Here is a 22,311-nt window from a genome sequence, read left to right as displayed (position 1 = left end):
TAATTTCTGTAGCCCCCTCTTTCTCTCTCCCAGCACTTAGTCAATCAACCGACCCATCCTTGCTTTCCTTTTAGAAAGTGGGCATAAGATGGGCCTTTCTGAAGGTTGGAAGAGAATTGGATGTCAGATCCCCTAGGATACCCTAAGGCTTGGGCTCTTCAGTAATTCCTAGTTCTTGTGCCCAGATTGTACCTTTCTCTTAGAGATTCAAAAAATGGAAAGGATTTCCTTTCTAAGTACCAGCATACTGAGAAATAAATATTTGAAAGCAGGACAATTTATCGTAGTGTCTTTGACAAGCCAAGTAAGCTGGGAGAGATTGACAAGCATGAAAGAGTTGCCAGTTCTTCAGTTCAATTCCACATAATCTCTGTTAAGGCCCTCAAACATTTACCCAACAGAAACTGGAAATACTTGAGCTCATCAGCTATTAAGATCCAAAGTCCCACAGCCAAGAGATGAATTTATAGTGTATTTATCATTGCTCGAGAATGGCCAATGCATAACTTCGTTAGGACTCTTTGAAATCCTTTAGGGAGCAGCTGAAGGAAGGCTTAAAGTTGGGCAGCAAGTCTTATCAAGACCTTGAAATAATCAATCTTGGGCCTTTTTTGTCAATGTCTCTTCTTTATAGTTCTCCTGGTAGCTATTTAAATATGTAGCTCTTTGAAATTAGAAATAGAATGGAATTGAAACCTATGAGAAAGAAAACGAAGCCCCAATACTGAAATAATAAACAGGAAAGTTACTGATGTTTAAAAATATAAGTTTTACTGTGTGTTTATCTGAAAAAGATGGGTTTTAGGGAAAAAGGCTAAGAAAATCTAGGGTGAATGTAGGTTTTTTTCTGAAAAAGGAGAAAAATATATATATTATCTGCACATTTTGACAATTTTGTCTTTCCTGATTTTTATCTCGCTTATTTATTTCTCTTCACATTGCATTTGATTATCAAACATATTCAATACTAGCAGTTATAGAGGCATTTTTGTCTTTTTTCAGATTTAAATTTAAATGTTTTTCATGTTTCATTCATTATTAAACATGATGCTTGCTATAGATCTCTGGCAGATATAAGGAAGTTCCCTTCTATTCCTGGTTTGATTGCAAGTTTATCATAAATGGTCTGTTAAATTTTCAGCTAGTCCCTTTTCTGTATTCATTGATATAGTCATATGCTTTTTATTCTTTAAGTTGTTAGGGGTGAATTACATTAATAGAGTTTTAAAATATTGGCTTATTCTTACGTTTTGAAGGAAATCCCTACTTGATCTCTCTATATACTGCTGAATTCAGTTTACTGTTTTTTCATCTATCCATTATTGGCTGATAATTATCTTTTTCTACTTGGCTATATTTGGCACCATAGATTTGCAATAAGCAGTCTTTTTAAATGCTGGCTAAATCTCACAACTTTCTATCCTCTGAGCATGATGGGTTTTGTGTCTTTGTTTTTTGAAAAGAGTAGGTTTTTCACTACTAGAATTTCCTTTTTTATGGGGTTTTTATTCTAGTCCATTTCTATTTCTTGTCTAACTACAGTAATATACCTTTTTCACCAAATTTATCCATTTTATATATCTTTTTATAATGAGCTAGTATAAAGTTGTTCGAAATATGCTTTTCTCAGTATTTTCTTCCTCTGTACCTGTCCTTGTATCCACTTGATGTTGCTTCTTATGTCTCTTTGATTTTTGCTGATCATGGTTGTTAAGGGTTTCATTTCTAATTAATCTCTTCAATGATCCAAACTTAAAAAAATAAAATTTCTATTGTTTTAGTTTTCTTTAGTTTTGCATTTCAATTCATCATAATTATTGGTTTCCACTTTCTCTAGATTTGCTACTCATTTTCAAGAGTAATTTTGAATTTAAATATTCGTTTATTATTTCCAGTAAATATATAAAGCAGTTCTATGAACTGCTTTGGATGTACCTCATTAGTTTTGTAGTCTTTTTGTGAAGTTGTAGTAGTATGTTTTTTAATATTATTTTTGTTTCTTCTTTAACTTAGTTTATTTAGATGCTCATGTTAATAGAATAAGCTTTATACACTTGTGTCACTCTCTGCCACTCACTAACTACATAACCTTAGACACATTGCTTAATCTCTCTATGCTTCAATTTTATTTGTAAACTGGGAAGAATAATAGTGCTTACCTCAAACAGTGTTAGAGACTGAATGAGTAAATATTTCAAAGTGCATAGAATAATGGATAGCATACAAAAACTGCTACATACGTGTTTATTAAATATCTGTGATGTATATAGATCTTTGACGAAGGCTAATGGAGAAGAGTTTGGCTACCTCTTTTTTGGTTGATTTCTTATTTTATTCCATTGTAGTTCATGGAAAAATATTTATATAATATCAATATTGAGACATCCTTTGGGATCAAAAGAGTGAACAATCTCTTTATAAAGGTTTGAGTTTTAGATTAGGCTAATTATTTCTACAACTCTTTTAAGTCCTATTAAACCATTGATTGTTTTGTTAGTTTCAAAAAAAAATGTGTTGTCTCCAGCTATGATTTTGTGTTTGTCAATTTCTCCTAGTAGTTTCATTAGTTTTTGCATAGTACATTTTGAAACTAAGTTGTTAGGACCTTACACATTCATAAATGGAATATCTTCCTGATGAATTATTTTATCAACGTTGTAAGTTCCTTAGTTGTTTTCACTTTAAATAATATCTTGTTTGTTATGAGTAACATTACATCAATTTTCTTTTTCTTTACATTTGCTTGAATACCATTTTCAGCCCTCTTTATTTTCCAACTTTTTGTCATTTTAATGTATATTTTAAAATATTGAAGCAGATTATTAAAATTCAGTCTGAGAGCCTGTCTGTTTCAGTTAAGTAACTTAATCCACTTACATTTATTGTAATTAAATAAATCTTTGAATACTATGTACATCATATTTTATAATTTTCATTTACTAGGTTTTCCTAATTTCTACTTGTCTCTTAGCCTTTGTTTTTTAAAAATTTTTTCCATTGTTCGCTATAGAATTAGACATCCACCATTTCTGTTTCTCCAGCAGTTATCCTTAATTTTTACAGTTCATTTTTGATAATCCATATATAGAATTTAAGATGTGAAAAAGCACTACATTATTTTAAAAGTTGTTGTCCACACATGATTCTTGCATTTGGAGGTAGCTATTTTCAGTTCTTTTACCTGTTTCTTATGTTATGCATCTTTATATTTCTGCTATATTATATAAAGTTTGCACCTAATGATATTTCTTGATTTCTAAATGTTAGGCATTATCTCGTGACTTCCTCGTTCATTTATAACACCATCTCTGTGTACATGAACACAAACACAGCCACATACTTCTGCTGTCATCCTTTCAGTAAAAATTAAATCTACGTTCAGAACATACAGTATTATGAAATGAACTTATTTTTCACAACTGAACCATGCAGCTTACTATAAGTGCATATCTCTTCCTTTGCAATTTTTTCTTGCTAAATTTTTGTAATTGAACTCTGTTATTAAGTTTTCAAGTACTTTAATCAATTCTCAAACTCTCCATCAGAACTATAAAATCTTTTTCTCTATAGGCACAGTTAGATACAGTCAAATACATGAGATAATCTCCCCAGGTCATATTTATTTATCTATGTAGCCTTTTGTTATTTAGTTTCTTTTTGGCCTAATGCCACCATTCTGACGTTCTTTACTCTCCTCCAATCTGGATTTGATTATTCTCTAGGACTGTTACAGGTTTATAGTGCTGGAGCTTTTTCTCACCAACATTCTGGGATTTTCTTGTCTCTCACCTATATGAGTTTCCTTGCTTCCCAGATCCCTCATTTTGATAGAGAACCTCTTCAATAATTATCTGAGAACAAGAACATGGGATATAAATTTTTTGAAATGTCCACTTCTCTAAAAATATGCTTATTGTATCCATATAGGTTATATTTTGTTGGGTATATTAATCTAGCATAGAAATAATTTTATATCACAATTTTGAAGGCATTGTTTCATTGTTTACCAATTTCTAGTGTAGTTGTTAAAAAGTTTAATTTCATTTGAAATCTCAGTCTTTTAATACGATGTGTTTTTCTCCCTTTCTTTGTCTGGAAACTGTTAGCATTTTTCCTTATTCCTTTTCAGTTTTGATATGACATGATGGTATCCTTCAATGTGTGTTCCTTTCTTATTTTCTTTCTTGCTATGTTAGTTACTCAATCTGGAAAGTTATATTCTTTGGTATTTTGAAACACTGTTTTCCTTGATATTGTTTCTTCTCTATTTTCTTGTTTGGAACTTATATTTGTTGGACATTGTACCTATTCTATCAATCTTCTCATTATTTTGTCTCTTATTCGCTAACTTTTTAATCTTTTTATTACATTTTCTAGAAGGCATCCTCAAAATTATCTTCCAATTTGTTAATTTATTATTGAAAGAAATTATCTTATTTTCCAAAGTTTTCTTTTTGTAGAAGGCTGTTTTCATTGACAGGCTTCATGGACACATCAAGTGCTTTCATCTCATTGAGGATATTAAGCACGTGTACATACACACCATACACACACACACACACACACACACACACACACACGTATTTCAATATACATATATATGCTTATATATTTATATTATATATTTATGTATATTCACATATAATACATACTTAAATGTGTGTATATTTACATGTATGTATATACACATATACATATATGCATATTTACATATATTTTAATCACATATGTACATATATGTATATGTGCTTATTCACACATATGTAAATATTAAATTATTTCCTCTTTAATGCATTATCTCTTTTTTCCAGTTTTTTTTAAATTTTTTCTGTTTACTTGTTCCAGTGTGCCTTTTAATGTTAGAAACCACTTTGGCTGTTCATTCATATCTAATAAAAAAGCTCTAATAAGTCAATTGAAAGGTCTGGGTGTGTCTGTGTATAGACAGCAATAAAATGGCAAGTAGTTTTCATTGAAAAGCACCCAGATGTCAGTATCTGTAAGTTTATTCTCTCAGGATTCTCCATTTTCCCAGGAAGAATTCTCTAATGTTCTTTATGGTGGTTGTAAACCTTGTTGCAAGAATTGTGGGAGTTGAAGGAGGAAAAGGAGACTAGAGGAAAGTCTCTCAGCATGGTTTGTAAAATTTTCTTAATCTCTTCATTGTGTACACTCCACTTCCTCTCCAACTTTCAAACCTTTCTGGAAAATGTAAATCTGCAGTCTTTTATTTGAATATGAGAGGTACAGTGAGTTATTTTAGAAATGTGCAACTCTGAGCTTAGGGAGAGTGAATCTACTGTAATATGCAGTATGCCTGCCTGCTCTTTGCTCCAGAGGGAGATACTATCTCTGTGTTCCAAGGCTGCTCCCTATACAAATATCTTTAAAATTATATGGATCAATGGGTCATCAGTGCCTGTCTTTAAAAGATGTGCAGAAATGCAAGAGGCACACAGAGAAATGTCACAGTCAATTCAAACATGTATACCAAAAGCTAAACGGGAAAGAAGATATATTGTGTGTGGCAGTGAGTAGGGTAAATATTGGCCTCTATAATAGAGTATAAAGGCATTGGCATCACCTGTAGAAGAAAAGCAGCATGGCTTTTATAAGGGAGATATATTCTTTAAGAGGCTATATGAACCATCTGTTGTATAAAGAGAAAAAGACTGTATTTTTGGTTTCAAAAAATTGGAAAGGATTGAAATAGAAGAGGGGCTTCAAGATGGCTGACTAGATGCATCTGGTATTCACCTCTTCCATGGAGAGGAACCAAATTAGTGAGTATATAATTACTTTGAATAGCTCATTTAAGAGAGAACACTAGAATTCAACAGAGCAGTTATGGGAAGCACAAAAAGCAAGGAAGGAGAAGGAAGCAATGTAGTCTGTTCAGCTGGGATCTGCTGGCAGCCTGAAAAGGTTCCGTAATGTGGGTAAAGGGTAAGTGAGAGACCCCCCATTGGTCCTCATTTCCACCTAAGACTCCTGCAATGCCAGACACAGGAAAGGACCTCAACTCTAGTAAGGTTTGAAACTTAGATAGGGAGCTGCCTGGGGACTAGACAAAGCCACTGCTCCAGAGAGAGCTCACACTGGGTCTCACAATCCCTGTAGTCCTATGCAGCTGCAACACAGCATCATTTTGAGAGCCCAGCTTCCATCAGTCTGTGTCCTGCCCTGGGGCTTAACAGCCTTTGCATCTCCACATCCTTGAAGCCCCACTGACATTCTGTACCTATAGCTACCATTCCTGGGATCAAGGTGGGAGTCATGGGCAGAGACCCCTGCCTCTCACCAGTGAGGGATTGCTACACATTTTTGAGTGCCCTAGGGAAAAATTTCACTGCTTACAGCTGCCTCCATTGTAGGCTGGTGCAGGGCTGAGATACAACCAACATGCACAGTCCCTAGCAATATGCCTAAGGCTACTTCCACGGAAAGCAACTCTACCCTACTCAGTAGCAGGGCCACAGTGCAGCCACTGCTGCCCTCACCAAGCATTCTGCTGGGTGCCTAGGGATCAACCTGTCTTTTCCTACAAAAGCCAACATCTGAATGCACCACTGGGAAGACTGCCCAGCCCAGCTGTACCCACTCCAGTACTCGGCACACTGTTTGAGGCCTGGAAATCACCCAGCCCAGTTTATCAGTATTTGGCACCTTAGCACACTATTATTGGGATCTGAAGTCAAGCCCACTCAACCTGCAGCTACAACAGATAGCATCACCTGTACAGCTCACTGCAGCAACTGACAACACCAAGGTGGACAATTTAGGTCCTAGAGGGTTGTCCTGACATTATTACTGTCATTGTCCATGCCATGCCTGATGCCCAGGGGCTTCAAAACCTGCCACCCTCCCTGCCATTGCTGCTACCCAAATAAGTCACCTGGAGGCTCAAGAATCAGCCTTCTTGCATCAGTTAAAATCAATGCCAGCATATGTCACCATGGGGCCATGAACAGGCATGATCATCCCACTGCCATCACCACTCAGGCCCAGACTAGCTCACCTGGCATTCCAGTTCCTACCCAAACTTCACCACAGCCTCTGCTAACTACTACACCATAAGCCTCTGAGGAAATCACAGATACCACTGAGATTGTACAGCTAAATAAATCATAGAGAGACTACACCACTGTATGCACCCAGGATCAAAGCCAAAGTGCCCTAACCAACCAATGCCATAGATAAATCTTCAGGAAAATTCCACCCCCATGAAAGCAAATTCAAAAAATTGGAAAAAGCAACTGTTGCACCAGATGTGTAGATTTCAATGGAAGAACACAGGAAACACAAAAAGTAATACAACACCTCTGAAGGAACATAAAAATTCTCCAGCAAGAAATCTCAATCAAAAATACATTTGCCAAATCCTCAGAAAATAATTTAAAATATCAATACTCAAGAATTCAGTGAGATAAAAGCGATTACTGAAAGCAATATAAAAAAATCAGAAAAAAATTAGGATGTGAATTTAAAAATTACTGAAGTCATAGATACCATAAAAAGAGCCTAACAGAAATTTGAAAACGGAAGAATCCATTAAATAAAATACAAAATACATTTAAAAATCTTCAACAGTAGACTATATTAAGCAGACAAAAAAATCTCAAAACTTGAATATGTGTCTTTTGAAATAACTCAGTCAGACAAAATTTTTTTTAAAGAATAAAAAAGAATTACAAAGCGTATCTGACATATGGTGCACCAGAAAGTGACCAAATACTCATATTTGTGGGATCTCAGAAGGCAAGGAGAAAACAAAAGGTTTAGAAAACCTATTTAATAAAATATAGCTTAAAAACTTCCCAAATCTAGACAGAGATTTAGACATCAAGATACAGGAGTCTCAAAGATTCACAAAGATACAATTCCAAAAGGTCTCCATGGCACATGATACTCAAAATGTCAAAAGTCAAGACAAAGAAAAAATTCTAAGAACAGCAAGAGAAAAGCATCTAGTCACTTATAAAGGAACTTTGATCAGACTAAGAGCATATTTCTCAGCAGAAACCATACAGACCAAGAGATAATAGTATGATGTATTCAAAGTGCTGAATGAAAAAATAAACCCTGCTAGCCAAGGATTTTTTACCTAACAAAGTTATCCTTCATATATAAAGGAGAAATAAAGTTTTCTCCAAATAATCAAATTTATTACCTTTAGATCCTACAAGAAATGCTTAAGAGAGTCCTATGCCTGGAAGCAAAAGAAAGATAATTACTATCATTAAAATACATGAAAATGTAAAAACCAGTGGTTTAGCAAACAAAGAAGAGAAAATATTCAAATGTTACCACTACAGTATTCCAGCAAACCACAATAATAATAAGAGAGAAAGAAAGAAATCATATGCAAAATAACCAGAAATCAATTGATAAAATTACAGGAATATGCTATCACATATCCATAATGATCTTAAATATAAATACATTGAACTTCCCACTTAAAATATATAGACTAACTAGGTAGAATAAACAATATGACCCAACTATAGGCTGCCCATGAAAATTATCTTATCAGGAAAGATGCATATAGATTGAAAGTAAGAGAATAGGAAAATGTACTTGATGGCAAATGGAAACCAAGTGAGCATGAAAAGCTATACTTATTTAAGAAAAAAACAGAATTTAAGTCAAAAACAGTAAAAAGGGACAAAGGAGGTCATTATATAATAACAAAGGATAAATTCAGCAACTGGATATAAAAATTATATATGCACCCAACACCAGAGCATCCATATATAAAAAATATTATTACATCTAAAGAGAGAGATAGACTCCAATACAGTAGAAGTTGGAGACTTCAACACCCTACTCTCATAATTAGATAGATCATCCAGAAGGAAAAGTTAAAGCAAAAAATGGATTTTAGTTGCCTATTTGACCAAATGAACCTAAAAGGCATTTACAAAACATTTCATTCAACAGCTACAGAATACACATTCTTTTCGTCAGCACAAGAAACATTCGCCAGAATAGATCATATGTTACGACACAAAACAAGTATCAACAAATTGAAAAATAGTGAAATCATATCAAATGTCTTCTAAGACCACAGTGGAATAAAACCAGAAATCAAGAGGAACTTTGGAAACTGTACAAATACATGGAATTTAAACAGCATGCTCCTGTGTCACTCTGCTCCTATGCTGCTAATAAAGACATACCGGAGACTGGGTAATTTATAAAGTAAAAGAGGTTTAGTGGACTCACAGTTTCACATGGCTGGGGAGGCCTCACAATCATGGCAGAAGGTGAAAGGCATGTCTTACATGGCAGCTAGCAAAAGAGAAAACTTGTGCAGGGAAACTTCCATTTATAAAACCATCAGATCTCACAAGACTTACTATCACAAGAATAGTATGAGAAAGACCCACCCCCATGATTCAATTAATCTCCCACTAGGTTTCTCCCATGACTCATGGGAATATGGGAGCTACAATTTAAGCTAAGATTTGGGTGAAGTCACAGTCAAACCATATCATTCTGCCCCTGGTCCCTCCCAAATCTCATGTCCTCACATTTCAAAACAAGTCATGACTTTCAAACAGTTCCACAAAGTCTTACCTCATTTCAGCATTAACTCAAAAGTCCACAGTTTAAAATCTCATCTGAGACAAGCCAAGTCCCCCCTACGAGCCTGTAAAATCAAATGCAAGTTAGTTACTACCTAGATACAGTGGGGTTACAAGCATTGGATAAATACACTCATTCTAAATGGGAGAAATTGGCCAAAATGAAGGGGCTACAGGCCTCCTGCAAGTCTCTGAAATCCCATGAAGCAGTTAAATCTTAAAGCTCCAAAATGATCTCCTTTGAATCTATGTCTCACATCCATATCACAATGATGCAAGAGGTGGGCTTCCATGATCTTGGATAGTGCCACCCCTGTGGCTTTGCAGGGTACAGCCTCCCTTCCAGCTGCTTTCATGTGCTGGTGTTGAGTGAATGTGACTTCCCCAGGTGCTCAGTGCAAGCTCTCAGTAGATCTATCATTCTGAGGTCTGGAGGACAGTGTCCTTCTCACAGCTCCACTAGGCATTGCCCCAGCGGACACTCTGGGGGTGGGCTTCAACCCCACATTGTCCTTCCACACTGCCCTAGCAGAGGTTCTGCGTGAAGGCCCCAACCCTCAAACTTCTGCCTGAACATTCAGGTGTTTCCATACATCCTCTGAAATCTAGGCAGAGGTTCACAAACCTCAATTCTTGACTTCTGTTCTCCCGCAGGCTCAATACCATGTGGAAGCTACCAAGGCATGGGGTTTGCACCCTCTGAAGCTATGACCTGAGCTTTACCTTGGTGCCTTTTAGCCATGGTAAGAGTGGCTGGGATACAGGACATCAAGTCCCTAGGCTGCACATGGGGGGGCCTTAAGCCTGGTCCAGGAAACCATTTTTTCCTCCTAGGCCTCCTCGCCTGTGGTGGGTGGGGGGCTGCTGCAAAGGTCTCTGACGTGCCCTGGAGACATCTTCCCCATTGTCTTGGCAATTAACATTTGGCTCCTTGTTTCTTATGAAAACTTCTGCATCTGGCTTGACTTTCTCCTCAGAAAATGGGAGTCCCTTTTCTATTGCATTGTCAGGCTGCAAATTTCCTGAACTTTTATGCTATTTCCCTTTATGCTATTTCCCTTTTAAAACTAAATGCTTTTAACAGCACCCAAATCACTTCTTGAATGCTTTGCTGCTTAGAAATTTCTTCCACCAGATACCCTAAATCATTTCCCTCAAGTTCAAAGTTTCACAAATCTTTAAGGCAGGGGCAAAATGCTGCCAGTTTCTTTGCTAAAATATAGCAAGAGTCACATTTGCTCCAGTTCCCAACAGGTTCCTCATCTCCATCTGAAATCACCTCAGCCTGGATTTCATTGTCCATATCATTATAAGCATTTTGGTTAAAGCCAATCAGTAAGTTTCTGGGGAGTTCTAAACTTTCCCACATTTTCTGTTGTCTCTGAGCCCTCCAAACTGTTCCAACCTCTGCCTATTACCTAGTTCCAAAGTTGCTTTTACCTTTTTTGGTATCTACACAGCAGCACCCTACTCCTAGTACCAATTTACTGTGTTAGTCTGTTCTCACACTGCTAATAAAGACTACATGAGACTGAGTAATTTATAAACAAAAAGTTTAATGGACTCACAGTTCCATGTGACTGTGGAGGCCTCACAATCACGGCAGAAAGTGAAAGGCATTTCTTACATGATGACAGGCAAGAGAGAAAACTTGTGCAGGGAAACTCCCATTTATAAAAGCATCAGATCTCATGAGACTTATTCACTATTATGAGAACAGTATGGGAAAGACCTGCCCCATGATTCAATTACCTCCCACCATGTTTCTCCCATGACATGTGGGAATTATGGGAGCTACAATTTAAGATGAGATTTGGGTGAAGTCACAGCCAAACCATATCACTCCTCAAAGTCCATTTGATGAAGATAGGAATTATGGAGGAAATAAAATTTCTTGAAACAAATGAAAATGGAAACACAACATACCAAAACCTGTGGAAGACACCAAAAGCAGTGCTAAGAGGGAATTTTATAGCAATAAACACATATAGAAATAAGTAGAAAGATTTTAAATAAACAATGATTTACCTCAATGAACCGGAAAAGCAAGAACAAAGCAAATTTAAAATTAGTAGAAGAAATGTAAAGATCAAATCAGAACTAAATTAAAAAGAGACATAGAAAACAAAAAATCAATGAAAGGAAATTTTTTAATAGATAAACAAAACTGATAAACTGCTAGGTGGAATAACCAAGAAAAAAAGAGAAAAGACCCAAATAAATAAAATCAGAAATGAAAAAGGAGACATTACAACGGATACCACAGAGCTAGAAAAGATTATTGGAGACCATTATGAGCAATACACACTAACGAAATGGAAAACCTAAAGGAGATGGACAAATTTCTAGACTCATACCACCTACCAAGATTGAATCAAGAAGAAATAAAAAACTTGAACACACCAATAATGAGTAATGAGATTGAATCAGTAGTAACAGGCCTCCCCAACAAAGAAAATCACAGAACTGGATGGCTTCATTGAAAAATACCACCAAACTTTCAAAAAATAACTAACATCAATTTTCTTCAAATTGTTTTAAAAAAATTAAAGGAGAAAATTTTTCCTAACTCGTTATGTGAGGCAGCATTACCCTAATACCAAAACCAGACAAGGATGCAACAAAAAAGAAAACTACAGTAGAATGCTCCTGATGAACATAGATACAAAAATTCTCCACAAAATACTAGCAAACCAAACCACCACATTAAAAAAGTAATGCACCAGGAGTAAGCAGGATTTATACAAGGGATGCAAGAACTGTTCAACATATAAAAATTAATAAACATGATACATCACATCAACATAATGGACAAAAGCCATACGATCATCTCAATAGATGAAGAAAAATTATTTTGCAATATTCCTCCATGATAAAAAGTCTCAAGAAAGTAGGCAAAGAAAGATCATAACTGAACATAATACAGGTCACTTATAACAAACCCACAGCTAACATTGTACTGAATGGGGTAAACCAGAAAGCCTTTTCCCTAAGAAATGCAACAAGACAAGGATTCTTCCTTTCGTCATTCTTATTTGACATAGTCCTGGAAGTGCTAGCCAGACCAATCAAGCAAGAGAAAACTAAAGTATTCAAATTGGATAAGAGTAAGTCAAATTGTCCATCTTTGCTGATGATATAATTTTACATATAGAAAAACCTAAGCACTCCACCAAAAAAAAAATCTTAAACCTATAAATAAATTTAGTAAAGTTGTAAAACACAAAACCAACACATAAAAATCAATGGCGCCGGGCGCGGTGGCTCACACCTGTAATCCCAGCACTTTGGGAGGCGGAGGTGGGTGGATCACGAGGTCAAGAGATCGAGACCATCCTGGTCAACATGGTGAAACCCCATCTCTACTAAAAATACAAAAAATAAGCTGGGCATGGTGGCACATGCCTGTAATCCCAGCTACTCAGAAGGCTGAGGCAGGAGAATTGCCTGAACCCAGGAGGCGGAGGTTGCGGTGAGCCGAGATTGCGCCATTGCACTCCAGCCTGGGCAACGAGAGCGAAACTCCGTCTCAAAAAAAAAAAAAAAAAAAAAAAATTAAATGGCATTTCTATACATGAATAATCATCTAGTGGATAAAGAAATAAAGATAAGAATAAATTTAACCAAGGAGGTGAAAGAGCTGTGCAAGAAAACTATAAAACATTGATGAAAGAAATTTAAGAGAACACAACAGATGAAAAGATATCTCATGTTCATAAATTGAACAATTATTAAATAATTAGTCATATTAAAATTTTCATGATCCTAAAATAATATTTACATGATATCACTAAAATGGAATATTTTTCATATCATTAAAATTAATCACCATATTCATGTCATTAAAATTACAATATTGCCCAAAGCAATCTATGGATTCAATGAAATCTCTATGCAAATATCCATGTCATTTTTCACAGAATTAGAAAAAAGCAATCCTAAAATTTGTATGGAATCAAAAAAGAACTTGGATAGCCAAAGCAATTGAGCAAAAACAAGAAAGCTTGAGACATCACCTGACCTTACTTCAAAATGTGTTACAAGGCTATCATAACCAAAATAGTATGGTATTAGCATAAAAACAGATACACAGACCAGTGAAACAGAATAGAGAATCAATAAATAGATTCCTTTATTCACAGTCAACTGATTTTAGACAAAGGCACTAAGAACATACATTGGGGAAGGGACACCTTCTTCAGCAAGTGGTGCTGGGAAAATTGGATATCCATATGCAGAAGAATAAGAGTGGGCTTCTATCTCTCACCATATACAAAAATCAAGATGGATCAAAGACTTGAATGTAAGACCAAAAACTGTGAAATAATTAGAAGAAAACATGGGAAAACCCTTCAGAATATTGGTGTAGGCAAAGATTTATGTATGGTGAAGATCTCACAAGCATAAATAAAAACAAGCAGATAAATTTAACTATATACAGCAAAGGAAACAATCAAGAGTTAAGAAACAACATGTTGAATAGGAGAATATATTTGCAAACTATTCATCCCACAAGGGACTAATATCCAGAATATACAAGGAATTCACCTCAATAGTAAAAATAAAAATCCAATTAAAAAGTGGGCAATCCCTCTACCACGGCATGTGTATACCTATGTAACAATCCTGCACGACCTGTACCTGTACCCCAGAACTTAAAGTATAATAATTTTTTAAAGTTAAAAAAAAAAAAACTATGAAATACCTATCTTCAGTCACTAGAATAACTAAAGTAAAAAGACTGACAATACAATTTTTTTTTTAAAGTGGGCAAAGGACATAAATAGACATTTCTCAAAAGAAAATATACAAATGTCCAACAGTATACAGAAAAAGCTTAATATCACTAATCATCAGGGAAATACAAACCAAAACCACAATGAGATATATCATCTTACCCTAGTTAGCATAGCTATTACTAAAAATAATAAATAACAGAAGATGCAATGAAAAGGGAACTCTTATACAATATTGGTGGAAATGTAAATTAGTACAGTTGCTATAGAAAACAGTATGACATTTCTCAAAAGCTAAAAATAGAGCTACCATATGATCCAGCAATTCTGCTGTTGGGTATATATTCAAAAGAAAGAAAATCAATATATTGAAGAGATATCTACAGTTCCATGTTTATTGCAACACTCTTCAAAATAGCTAAGATATGGAATTCACCTAAGTGTTCATCGACTGACAAATGGACAAATAAAATGTGGTATATAAACATAATGCAATACTGTTCAACCATAAAAAGAACGAAATCCCATCATTCGAAGCAACATGGATGGAACTGGAGGAGTCATTAAGTGAAAGAAGCCAGGCACAAAAAGGGAAATTTTACATGTTATCACTCATATGTGGGAGCTACAAAAGTTGATTTCATTGAGGTAAAGAACAGAATGGTAGATACTAAAGCCTAGGAAAGGTGTGTGGGTAGAAGACGGGTGATGAAGAGAGGCTGGTCAATGGATACAAACATACAGTTAAAAGTTATAAATTCTCATGGTCCACAGCAAGTTCGGGTGACTTTAGCCAGTAGCAATGTATTATACATTTCAAAGTAGCTAGAAGAGATTACTTGGAATGTTTCCAATACATAGAAATGATAAATATTCAAGGTGATAGATACCCTAAATACCCTGACTTGATCATTATACATTCTCTGCGTGTAACAAATACTCACATGTACCCCATAAATATGTGAAAGACTATGTCAGTTTAAAAACCTAAAAAAGCTCATTGAAATAAGTGTGAGCTATACATACATTTAAGAAAGATTAATAAGAACAAGTAATATAATTTTTAAAAAATTGGAAAAGCTGTCTCCAACATTTGAGCCATTACAATTATGAAAAAAACTTTTTCATTATGGATAGATAAGAGATAATACGTCTAAAGTTAAGTGGTTATTTATCTTGATGGAAATGTACAGGTAGACTCCTCAAAGTTTGTGAAGATACAAAATCAATGGAAATGAATGACCAAAATCTCTTTGCCGCTGGCAGGAAGAGACAGGTAAGTCTCTGTGAGAAATTGGAAGATAATGTATTAGAAAAAGAAGGTATGGAGCATGCTTAAAGCACAATGTTCTCACTTACTAATTAAAAAGAAAATTGAATTTGATGCCCCAATAGGCTGTTCCTAAGTGTATAGGCCTAAAGAGTTAAAAACAAAATGGAGATGGGTTTAATCAGGGAGCAGTCAAAAGAAAAGAACCCTCATGCAAATCCTTGATGAGCTTCATGCAGCACAGGTAAACTCTTCATTCACACTACTCCAGAAGATTCAGGAAATGCCCTGGTGAGAGTCACAAGAGCTCCAGCGTGCAAGTAGCCTGATAAGAGGAGACTGATGTCTGCAGTAGAGGAAGCAGAGAAGGGATGTGATTCATTTCAATAAAGTTATGAATGGTATGAACAGAGCTAATATAGGTTCATTCAACTCACACAATACTAGGAAGTACGTGATGACATATTTAGTTCAATCAAATTCATCATTTGTATTTTGGAAAATCCCACACACCAAGGTGCTTTTCAATCCCAGGGTCACAGCTTGGCTTCTCTTTCTTCAGCAGTTCCCGAGGACTCAGCCTCTTTAAAGTTTGTATAAAGCACACAGTTCTAGACCCATTCAGAACCACTCTTTTATTCCCTAAACATGACATAATCTTCCATAATCATGATAATGATAATTTATGGCCAACATTTTTTGGGATGTCGCTATTTGTCAGTCACTTTGCTCAATGATTTATTCATTAACTCATTTGAGCCTCACAATATTCTTATGAGTTAAGTATTAACATTATCCATTTTATAGATGAGGAACTTGTGTTATAGATAGGTTCAGACCTTGATCAAGGTGTAATGAGGATTCATCGTCAGGCCTTAGAGTTTACTATATAGCATTCACTAGGTGCCAGACACTTTTCTGAGCACTTTGAGATATTAACGGATTTAATCCTCACAGTAACTCTGTAAAGAAGGTGCTATCATTAAGCCCATTTTAGAGATAAGGCAATTGAGACACAGACAAGTTAAATAACTCACTCATAGCTACATAGTTAGGACCTGGAGGAAACAAAATTAAATTCTGGGCAATGTGGCTTCAGAGTCCATGCTGCTGCTTCCCATTACACATTATTTCCTCTTTGAGGCATAACAATGGAAAATTGCATTTTGATACATTCTTTGTGAGAGATCACTCGATAAAAATTTTATAGAGAAAAACATGGCACTCTATTAAAGTTGAAGATATTCATAACCTTTGACCTCATGTTTTTTCACTTCCTGTTATTCACTTACGTGTGAAATGACATGCTTACAAAATTTTCTATTGCAGAAATGTTTGTTATGGTAACAACTGGAAAAAAAGACCAAAACATTGACCTCTATTTCTGAAAACATGGCCAATATGGTAGTTTGAATGGCTCTCCCACAGCCTGGCCTTGCACGAGTCATCTAAAAGAGAAGAGTTAAGGAAAGTAATGCCCAGGACTACAGATATTTGGGAAGAATGCTTGCTCTGGGTCCCTCCATGGCAGTCTTTGCTGGCAATTCATACTGATGGAAATAAATGGATTAACCCCAGATATTTATCAACCTCCATGATCTCTGCCTCCTTGATCTAGGATGAGTATAGGGGAAGCTGAAGTGCCTGGCCCATTCAACATTTTCCTCCTCTCTGACCTGGACCCACCTCTTATTGTCAAGTAGGGTAGCTGTTTTCGTAAATTCATTGTTCACATTATGTTGAAACTTTCCTTCCCTTTGATCTCTGCCCTTAATCCAGTAGGTCATTAGAAATTTCTTAGTTTATTCCCAAGAGTGCTGAGCTTTTTATCAGTGGAGGAGCAAAGGTAACCCCTGTGCCTGGGACATTAATCAATGAATCCAAAAAACCCTAATGCTGCTCAGACCACTGCATAATCTGTTACATAGTTGGAGCCTTACCGCTGTCTCTCCTTTGTCCCTTTCCTTCAGATTTAGACATTCTTTGGTACTAAAGTCAAAGTCCCACTGCTGTGACTGAGCTCTTCTTTGAAGTTTTCTCCGGCTTCAGGTGGCAGCACAGGCTTGTCTTCTTTTTTGTCTTTCTAACTTTGTACCTGCTGACTCTCTCTGGCAGTGTGATTATTATGACCATTATTTGCCTGGACCATCACCTCTGTACCCCCATGTACTTCTTCCTGAGCACTGCTCTCTATCTCTGAGACCTGCAACATGGTGGCCATCATTCGCCATATTGTTTCTCACCTCTTGAATCCTCGCTATCCTATTGCCATGCAAGGCCGTGCCACCCAGTTCTTCTAACTGACTTTTGGCATAAACAACTGCTTTCTGCTCCTAGCCATGGGATGTGACCGCCATGTGGCCATCGGCATCCCCCTACGGTATTCATGGATAAGAGGGCTTGTGTCCAGCTGGCATCTGGGCATGGCCATTGTCCAAGTAACATCTGTGTTTGGCCTACCCTTCTGTGATGTCTTTGTCATCTTCCACTTCTGTGGTGTGAGACCCCTGCTGAAGCTGGCCTGCACAGACACCACTGTCAATGAGATCATGAACTTTGTTGTCAGCATCTGTGTCTGTGTCCTACCTATGGGCCTGATCTTTATCTCCTATGACCTCATCATCTGTGCAATCTTTTAGATTGCCTAAACTGAGGGTAGGAAGAAGGCCTTTTCCACTTGCATCTCCCAACTCGTAGTGGTCATCATCCACTATGGCCGTATCTTCATCATCTACCTGAAGCTTAAGTCCCAGAGTTCCCTGGGGCAGAACAGACTTATCTCAGTGACCTACACCATTATCACTCCACTGCTGAACTCATGTACAGACTGAGGAACAGAGAGCTCAAAGATGCTCTGTACAGAGCCATGAAGAAGAAACTATTCAACCCCCAGTGTGTCAAGATTGTGATGGCCTGCCTTCGTGTGCTTACTTCTCCAAAGTTTTGGCGGTCAGGAATATTGTGATTCTCCACAATCCAGGAGCCTCTTATGGGGCCTGCTCCGGGGATGTTATCACAGGACATGCCTTCTCTCAGATTAGCTGTCATATTCCCGTGAAACCAGGTAAAAGGGCTTGTGAGTTTCACCAGTTTTTACTCCAGCCAAATAACACAAAAATGCAAGATTCATATGAGACACCTTGTAAAAGCTTCAGATATCTTCTATTTTGAGGCTAGGAAACTTTCAGGGGGGAAATGGAAGATATTAATTTAGTTGTTCCTTATACAATTTCCCCCCTTAGATCTACCTTTTTTCCTCATGTCTTTGTTCACAAACTTTGGTATAAGTTTACTGATTCCTCCTTCACTGGTGTGGGCATCACCCTCACCGCATGGAGCCCATGGTGAGCCATGAGTATATGCCGTTTCTGCTCTATAGCACTACCTCATGTCTCACACCACCACTATCATGGGGTATAAAGATGGGAACTTAATATCACACCAACAACAAAGTTCTATATGCTTGTATATCACTTTATAGTTTATAAGGAACTTTCACATACAGGATTTCACTTGATTCTTAATGAATTCTGTAGAGTAGGCTGGGAAACAATTATGTTATCACCCCTATTTTAGAAATGAAAAAACTAAAGCCCATATAGTTAGAATTTATCTGCCCAGGCACACAAAACTAGACAGTTGTCTTGATAGGATTTGGGTCAAGTTCTCTTATCATTGTCACTTGGTCTTTCTCATAAATGGGGTTACATGTAACAGAAACTTCTTGAGAAAAATCATGGTCTTCATTAGCATGTCTATGCATTTTAGGAGAAAAAGACATTTCAGACATTTCTGTTGAAAACTACCATAATAATTTTGCTGCCCTCTCCTAAGAAATCATCACAAATCTATGATGTTTGAGCTGTAAATGATACTCCCTCGGATGTGGCACTGTTGTGCACTGTACAACCTGCAGAACCCTATGCTGCAATTCTGACTATGGGTATGAAAAAAGATAGGAAACAATAGGTGCCTAGTTTGTTTCTCAGAGTCTATATTCATTCCTGGATTGTCTAAAATGTGGAAGACATTAAATGCTATTATTGACTGAAATACCTCCAGTTCCCCCAACTCACACCTTTTCAAGAGAATGTTCAAGTTACTTAAAAGGTATAGTTATTATTGACTATAGTCATCCTGTTGTGCTATCAAATAGTAGGTCTTATTCTTTCTATATTTTTGGTACCTCTTTACAATTCCCACCTTCTCCACAAGACCCCAGCTATCGTTTTCAGCCTCTGGTTGCTCTCTATATCCGTGAGTTCAATTGTTTTGATTTTTAGATCCCACAAGTAAGTGAGGGCATGCAATGTTTGTCCTTCTGTACCTGGCTTATTTCACTTAACACAATGATCTCCAGTTCCATTCATGTTGTTGCAAATGACTGGATCTCATTTTTTTAATGACTGAAAAGTACCACACTATGTATATTTACCACATTTTCTTTATCCGTTAACCTGTTGATGGACACTTAGGTTGCTTCCAAATCTTAGCCATTGCAAACAGTGTGGCAACAAACATAGAAGAACAATCTCTTTGATATACTGATTTCCTTTTTTTGCGTGTATATCCAGCAGTGGGATTGCTGGGATCATATGGTAGCTCAATTATTAGTTTTTTGAGGAACTTCCAAAAAGTTCTCCATAGTGGTTGTACTAATTTACATTCACATCAGCTGTGTATAAGTAGTCTCTTTTCTCCCACATCCATGCCGGCATTTGCTATTGCCTATGTTTTGGATATAAACCATTTAACTGGGGTGAGACAATATCTCATTGTAGTTTTGATCTGCTTTTCTCTGATGATCAGTGATATTGAGTACCTTTTTGTATTCCTGTATGCCATTTGTATGTCTTCTTTTGAGAAATGTCATTTCAGATCTTTTGCCTATTTTTGATCAGACTGTTAGATTTTTTTCCTATAGAGTTGTTTGACCTCCTTATACATTCTGTTTATTAATCCTTTGTCACATGGGTAGTTTGAAAATATTTTCCTCCATTCCGTAGGTTGTCTCTTCACTTTGTTGAATATATACTTTGCTGTGAAGAAGCTTTTTAACTTGATGCAATCCCATTTGTCCATTTTTGACTTGGTTGCCTGTGCTTGTGGGTTATTACTCAAGAAATTTTGCCCAGATTAATATCCTGGATATTTTCCCCAATGTTTTCTTTAGTAGTTTCATGGTTTGAAGTCCTAGATTTAAGTCTTTGATCCATTTTGAATTTTTGTACATGGTGAGAGATAGGGGTCTACTTTAATCCTTCTGCATATGTATAACCCAGTTTTCCTAGCTCCATTTATTGAAGAAACAGTCTTTTCCCCAGTTTATGTTCTTGGTACCTTTGTCAAAAATGAGTTCATTGTAAAATGAGTTCACTGTAGGTTTGTAGATTTGTTTCTGGGCTCTCTATTCCATTTAATTTGTCTATGTGTCTGTTTTTATGATACTAGAATGCTGTTTTGATTACTGTAACTCTGTGGTATAATTTGAAGTCAGGTAATGTGATTCCTCCAGTTTTGTTCTTTCTCCTTAGGATAGCTTTGGCTTCTGTGTCTTTTGTGGTGCCATATAAATTTTATGAGTGTTTTTTCTATTTCTGTGAAGAAGATAATTGGTATTTTGATAGGGATTGCATTGAATCTGTAGAGAGCTTTGGGTACTGTGAACGGTTTAACAATATTGATTCTTCCACCATGTACACAAAGTATTTTTCCTTTTATTGGTGTCCTCTTCAATTACTTTTATCAGTGTTTTATAGTTTTCATTATAGAAATTTTTCACTTCTTTGGTGAAGTTCATTCCTAGGTATTTAATTTTATATGTGGCTATTGTAAATGGGATTTACAAAGATTTTTTTTTCACATTTTTCACTGTTGGCATATAGAAATGCTACTGGTTTTGTATGTTGATTTTGTGTCCTGCAAGTTTACTGACTTTATTTATTAGCTCTAATAGTTTTTTTGTGGAGTCTTTAGGTTTCTCCAAATATAAGAGTATATCGCCTGTAAAGAGGGATAATTTGGCTTTTTCCTTTCCCATTTGGATACCTTTTATTTCTTTTTCTTGTCTGATTGCCCTAGCTAGGACTTAGTACTGTACTGAAGAACAGTGATGAGAGTGGGCATCCTTGTCGTGTTCCAGATCTTACAGAAAAGGCTTTCAGTTTTTCCCCATTCAGCTAGTATCATTTAGTATGATACTAGCTATGGGTCTGTCATATATGGCTTTCATTTCATTGAAGTATGTTCCTTCTATCCTCTGTTTTTTTTAGGGTTTTTATCATAAAGGGATGTAGGATTTTATAAAATGCTTTTTAAGCGTCAGTTGCAATGATCATATGGTTTTTGTCCTTTATTCTGTTGATGTGATGTATCACTGTATCACACTGATTGATTTGCAAATGTTGAATTATTCCTGCATCCCAGGATTAAATTCCATTCGGTCATGATGAATGATCTGTCCAATGTATTGATGGATTCAGTTTGCTAGTATTTTGTTGAGAATATTTGTATCAATATTCATAAAAATCATTGGCCTGTAGTTTTCTTTTTATGATGTGTCTTTTTCTGATTTTGGTATCAGGGTAATGCTGCCCTTGTAGAATGATTTTTGAAGTATTCCTTCCTCTTCTATGTTTTGGAATAATTTGAGTATGACTGATATTAATTCTTAAAATGTTTGGTAGAATTCAGCCATGAAACCATGAGATTCTGGGTT

General features: G+C 36.1%; 1 pseudogene; it reads left to right on the top strand.

Moving 5' to 3' along the window:
* Positions 1-15,561: 15,561 nt before the first annotated feature.
* Positions 15,562-19,986, top strand: LOC116538431 (annotated as a pseudogene).
* The last annotated feature ends 2,325 nt before the right edge of the window (positions 19,987-22,311 follow it).

The sequence above is a fragment of the Sapajus apella genome, unplaced genomic scaffold (genome assembly GCF_009761245.1).
Source record: "Sapajus apella isolate SASKATOON/1434 unplaced genomic scaffold, GSC_monkey_1.0 scaffold119, whole genome shotgun sequence".
NCBI classification, from domain to species: domain Eukaryota; kingdom Metazoa; phylum Chordata; class Mammalia; order Primates; family Cebidae; genus Sapajus; species Sapajus apella.
This window is presented reverse-complemented; position numbering and strand designations above follow the sequence as displayed.